This window comes from Cnephaeus nilssonii, assembly GCF_951640355.1.
Source record: "Cnephaeus nilssonii genome assembly, chromosome: 10".
In the NCBI taxonomy this organism is placed as follows: domain Eukaryota; kingdom Metazoa; phylum Chordata; class Mammalia; order Chiroptera; family Vespertilionidae; genus Cnephaeus; species Cnephaeus nilssonii.
Window position 1 is genome coordinate 73,570,042 of NC_137081.1, and position 5,935 is coordinate 73,575,976.

Genomic DNA, 5,935 nt, shown 5'->3' on the forward strand with positions numbered 1-5,935 from the left:
GCTTTAAATTCTGCTTGGACTCTTCATTACTATTTTATTCTATCCAAAAATTATTTCATGTTATAATAGTTAACATTTAGAACTACTTCAAAATCTACTAATAATGTAACAATAAAATAAACTATGCTTGACCCATTCCATACAACAAAATAGAGATGATATGAAAAGTGATTATTTTTAATCATTTAAAATGAAAATAGTGTAAAGCAAACTTGTATATTTCTATAATTTTAACTATTAAGGAAGATAGATTTAAGGAAGGAATACAAGTTAATAGTAGTTGCCTTGCATAAGTGAGACTGTACTGGTTTTTTTCTTTTGCCTCTATACTTTTCCTGATATTTTCAAATTTTTGCCATCAGATTAAATTACCTTATGTTCATGAAAAAAGTAAATTTGAATTAAAAAGTGTGTGGAGGCATTTATATACTCAGGGCATAATGGAGAATGTATTGTCTTCATTAGGTTAAATTCTTAGTAACATATCCTGTTTACCAAAAAAATAAAGCTTTAAAGTTTGACAAATCCAATGCAAACAGTCAATAGTTTGGAGGGTTGGATTATTATTAAAATGTGCAATTAGACAAAATCTGTTAGTGTCATGTTAAACCAGAATAGCTGTACCAACATTGTAGAAAACAGTTGATTTAGCTCTTGAAAATACAAATAAGGGACTGAGAACCAACTTTTAAATCTAAGAGTTAAGTTTCCAACACAATCAGAAAATAGTTTGTCTTAGTAATGACTTGACTTGTGAGTGTGTGTATATAAATGACTAGGAAATTAAATATCTCAACAAATTGAGAGTTTCTTTCTTAAACTTACATGGCAAAACAAGGATAAATAATTTTTAGTCGCTAGGATTAAAACACACTTTACCAGATTTTTTTCAAAGACATTTCTGTGGAAAAAGTGCCATCTTTTCTGAGCCCTGTCTAGCTTTGGAAAATTAGCTTTACTATGAAGCACGTAGAACAAAAGCAGTGACTTTATTTTTATTTTCATTTTCATAGTCACAATGTCCTTAATTCTATAATTGACGTTGTAGTGATTAGATTATGATCAGTTTGTGGGATTATTAACCACTCTAGATTTCTTCACACCTCATTAACTAGCAAACTAGGCACTGAGTGTAAATAAAAACCAGTTTCTCATGGACTGCTGCTCAATATTGCGGAATCTTTTTAGTTTTATGATGCCATTTCCATTAGAGAATGAGTAGATTTTATATATTTTCCCCTTTTTAACACATGTCAGGATCACATTAGAATGATTATGCCTTTATCACCTAGCTTCCAATTATTTCTTTCCTAAGAAGCAGCAGCACCTACTCAGGTTTCAAACAGTGGCAGGTTAAAAATTATTTTTGGCAGTGCCTTCGGTGCCTAGGTCTATCTCTTGCTTCAACAGTGTTTGGTTGGAATGGACCCAGGGACACCCCTTCTTCCAGCCTCCGACCACCTCCGACCTCTTTCCCAGTCATCACCTTGGGGACCACCTCATCCATACTCAGCCTGAGACCAGCCGATACCATTTTTTATACCTTAACTCCTATTGCTGAACAACCATGAGCTCCCAAATTCATCAGAATTATTCCACCGAGGTGGAGGCTGCTGTTGACCACCTGGTCAACCTAGATCTGTGGGCCTCCCACACCTACCTCTCTCTGGGCTTCTATTTGGACCTTGACAATGTGGCTCTGGAGGGCGTGGGCCACTTCTTCCAAGAGTTGGTGGAGGAGAGGGCGCCAATCATCTCTTAAAGATGCAAAACCAATGCGGTGGCTACGTTTTCTTCCTGGACATGCTGAAACCTCAGGATGAGTGGATAAAACTCAGGTCATCATGGAAGCCACCAGGGCCTTGGAGAGGAATCTGAACCAGGCCCTTTGGAATCTGCATGCCCTGGGTCTATCTGCACAGACCCTCAGCTCTGTGACTCCCCGGAGAACCACTTATCGGATGAGGAGGTGAAACTCATCAAGAAGATGGGCTACACCTGACTCACCTCTGCAGGCTGGCTGGCCCCCAGGCTGGGCTGGGCCAATATCGCTTAGAAGGGCTCACCCTCTAGCATGACTAGGAGCCTTTGGAGCCCAGAGGACTTTGAGGGGCCCCTCTGCATTCCTCTGGTGTCTGGCTTTTGCCTGAGCCTCTCCCTGAAACCACTAGCCATTCTTTTAACCACCCTGGATCTCTCTCCCATGCATTGGGCCAAATGGAAACAATAAAGCTTTTTGCAGAAAAAAAAATAACTGTTTCTTAACTCAATTTCCTAAGCAGGTAGAACTAGTTTAGCTAAAAGGGCATTGCTTAATTAGCTTGGTATTTTGCTAACAAAAGTGTGTCAGAAAAAAAAATTAGTTGAAATTTTATTATTGAGGAATAATAAACACTGAATTTGATTCACAAGTTGGGAAGCTTATGATTAGGGAAGCAGTCCAGGTCCAGCCCATTTGAGAGTGTACTTGCTCTCAGGTGACTTGTAAATGTTAATGGTTTGAATGAACTGGATTCCATTAGCATTGTCAAAAACCTGGAAGGGATGGACGTGGCAGAGAAAGTATTCCATCTTACGTGACACTTAAGTTAAATAGCTATTTAGACAAAGAAGAAGGTCAGCATTTAGAACACTATTTTCTCAACAGTACAATCTTCACTGCTTTTTTCTTACTTAAAAAATGTAAATGATCCTTATTTTCTGAAGATTGCCAAATTGTTTTTCTTTCCCCAGTTTTCTAGTGAATTATCTTTTCCTTTTTGTTTACAGAAACTTTTCGCATTCTATAGGTTGTTTTTTTTTTTTTTTGGCTTGTTTTGAATACTTTCTCTTTGTTACTGTATGTAACCTATTTGTGGATCTCTTATATTGGTTTTATTCTCCTCTACCTCCTGTAGCACCAACTAGACTTTGAGGGATAGAGATGAGGAGTTAAATTAAATTTCAGTTTTTTTTGAGAGAGATAAAATTGGAGCTCAGAAAAGTTAAATGATTTAAGTAAGCCAATAGCCCTGTTCCTAAAATTTATCCTCTGGATCATTAGGTATGATGCTCTAAGGCAGGTAGAAACACACATACATGCACACAAACAAATGATTTAGTGGTCAAATCAGTTTAGGAAAGGCTGCATACTATGTAAGTTCTCAGTGATGAACAACATATATTATATACCAAAGACAGAAACATTTGTGCAGTAGAGCAATTCACTTAATCTATTCATCTTATTTTAATGCAGTTTCTTTTCTGTGTTTTTATACTAGTACCTTTTGTTTATTTAAGAATTTTTTTTCTTTTTTGAGTTAAGCACTTGATACATATAATTTAAAAATTTTTAAAATGTTTTTCAATAAATGCCTTTTAGGTTATAATTTTCTTCTTGGAACTTCCTGGCTTTCAGCTCGGAGGAGGCTTAGGTGCAACTTTCTTTGGTCGTCCAGAATCCAGGTTTACCCAATAGCAGCCACCTCTACCATGACCCCCAAGTTCAGCCCTAAAAAAATCAGTCATATACCTGAGGTGCACTGGTAGGGAAGTGGGTGCCTCCTCTGCCCTGGCCCCCAAGATCACCCCCTGGGCCTGTCTCCAGAAAGGTTGGTGATGACATCGCCAAAGCAAGCGGGATTGGAAGGGTCTGAGGATTACAGTGGAACTGACCATTCAGAACCCACAGGCCCAGATTGAGTTTAGTACCTTCTCCCTCTGCCTCGATCATCCAGGCCTTCAAAGAACTGCCAAGAGACAGAAAGAAGCAAAAACAAAACAAAACAAAACAAAACAAAACAAAACAAACAAAAAACATTAAGCACAGTGGAAATACCACTTTTGATGAGATTGTCAAATTGACCAACAGATGAGGCACTGATCTTTAGAGAACTCTCTGGAATCATTAACTAGATCCTGGGTACTGTGCAGTCTATGGGCTGCAATGTTGGTGGCTGCCACCCTCCTGACATCATAGGTGACAGTGACAGTGGTGCAGTGGAATGCCGGGCTAGCTAAAAACTACAAAGGAAAATGTTTCAATTAAATATTATTTGACAAACGAACAAAAAAAAAAGAGTTTCCTGAATTATAGCCCACAAGCTCTAAAATGATGTAATTCATTGCCATGTGGTTCTAAATATTTTTATTTTTGCATTGGTATTTTATATTTAATCCGTAAATTGCTGAAGATATTTTAAGAAGTATCTTATTACTCCATGTATTCCCAGAAGGCCACAGCTAATTCACCTTAGACATAACATGGCATGACATGTAGTAGGTACTTCATAAAAGCTGGTTTAAGTGAACTGAATTTTTTTGAAATCAGTCAGACTATGATGAAATGAAACTAAAAATATATCTCTGGAGTTTTTGACTCAGGTTTATTGAAGTACGGTTACATATAAACCTGACAAGTATATATAGACATGTAACCACTGTGACAATTAAGACAGAAGATTTAGGTCCCCACTCAGTTCCTTTGTGCCTTTTTGTAGTCATTCTCCTCCTCCCATCTCCAGGCAACCCTTAAACTCTCTTTTGTCATTATAGTTTTACCTCTCCAGACTGCCATATGAGTAGAAGTGTAGAGTATGTTACCTTTTATGTCTGTCTTCTTTGACTTCATGCATTGGAGATTCCTCCACAAAGGATGTAACAGTAATTCATTCCTCTTTTATTGGTGAGTATTGTTCCACTGGATGGCTATAACAGTTTGTTACCCATCCACCAGTTGATGGACATTTAGGTTGTTTTCATTTAGGTTCTTTGGAGCATTTATGAATGAGGCTGCCAGAAACCTTTGCATACAGGTTTTCTGGGGACATCAGCTTTCATTTCTCTTGGGAAAATACCTGGGAGTGAAATTGTTGGCTTTTCTGATGATTGTATGTTGGCGATGGAATTAGAGGAGGTGGAGGAGAGGGTAGGTTCTCAGAGGCCCTGGTGCACTTCCCAGCAGTGACAACACACATCTAGTGGGATCCAGGGGCTGTCTCCCAGGGTAGATTTTCTTCTTTGATCTTCTCCCACCAGCAAAGGGCCTTTCCCTATGCCTGCGAGTGGTAGGGTTTTCTCTGCCCCTCTCATAGCGGCTTAAAGCTTTTGATATTTATGAGAGGATGGTCTGGGCAGGGTGACTGGGGTTCATGCTTCCCCCATAGCAGCCACTGTTCCCCTTCTGCTGGCCTGTACCACCTGGGGGGCCTCTCGGGTTATCCCCCGGGTCACCATCTTGGGCACGAGCACCTGCTGGAGTCCATGGAAAAGAGCCCAGTAGTAAGTACTGACTGCTCGTGTCTGAGGCTGCCAGGGATCTCTCTTGGCACTCCCCACACCCCATCTTTGCCAGTTCTTTAAAAGCTCAGCTGATTTTTTTCTTGCTCAGCTGCGTGGCAGCCAGTGCCTCTTCTCCACACTCGGCCACCAATGAGCCAGGCCACTGGTGCCTGATTTAATTCAATTTTATTCAAATATAAAATTAAGTTAAAAGCCATTTGACATTTAATTTCCTGTAGGCTAATTCCTGTGGGTTTTTTAGTGGGACGTCCATGGAAGGAAAGTTAGATGACTGCGGCGAATCAAAATCTGAATCCAAAGAGACGCGGTTCTCAAAGTGGCCTCCCAACAGAACACTGGGGTTTTGCTGCAAAATTTCACAGGGTTGGCATTTGCCCAAATATCAGAAAACGGTTAAGTTCTGGGTAGAATTTTCTGAATTCTAAGTTTTTACCTCATAAGTTGTTAATATTGTTAAACCTAGGTTGTGTGCTCAGTGTTGCATGCGGCTGGGAAACAATGGCACATTGGACAGCTGGCCATAATGCTCTTGTGATGATAAAGTTCTTCCATCACATCACCAGGCAATTGGGTTATCTTATATGGTTTCAACTTGATAAAATGTTTTCATAAAAATGGTTGTGCATTCTGGGTGTGTGGAGACCTGTATTATTTT

General features: G+C 39.3%; 2 pseudogenes across 2 annotated transcripts; both read left to right on the forward strand.

Moving 5' to 3' along the window:
- Nucleotides 1-1,567: 1,567 nt before the first annotated feature.
- Nucleotides 1,568-2,073, forward strand: LOC307106070 (ferritin light chain-like; annotated as a pseudogene). The gene has a single exon. The product of its transcript is annotated as a ferritin light chain-like (transcript).
- Nucleotides 2,074-3,471: 1,398 nt separating this feature from the next.
- Nucleotides 3,472-3,999, forward strand: LOC307106335 (large ribosomal subunit protein uL11-like; annotated as a pseudogene). The gene has a single exon. The product of its transcript is annotated as a large ribosomal subunit protein uL11-like (transcript).
- Nucleotides 4,000-5,935: the final 1,936 nt, after the last annotated feature.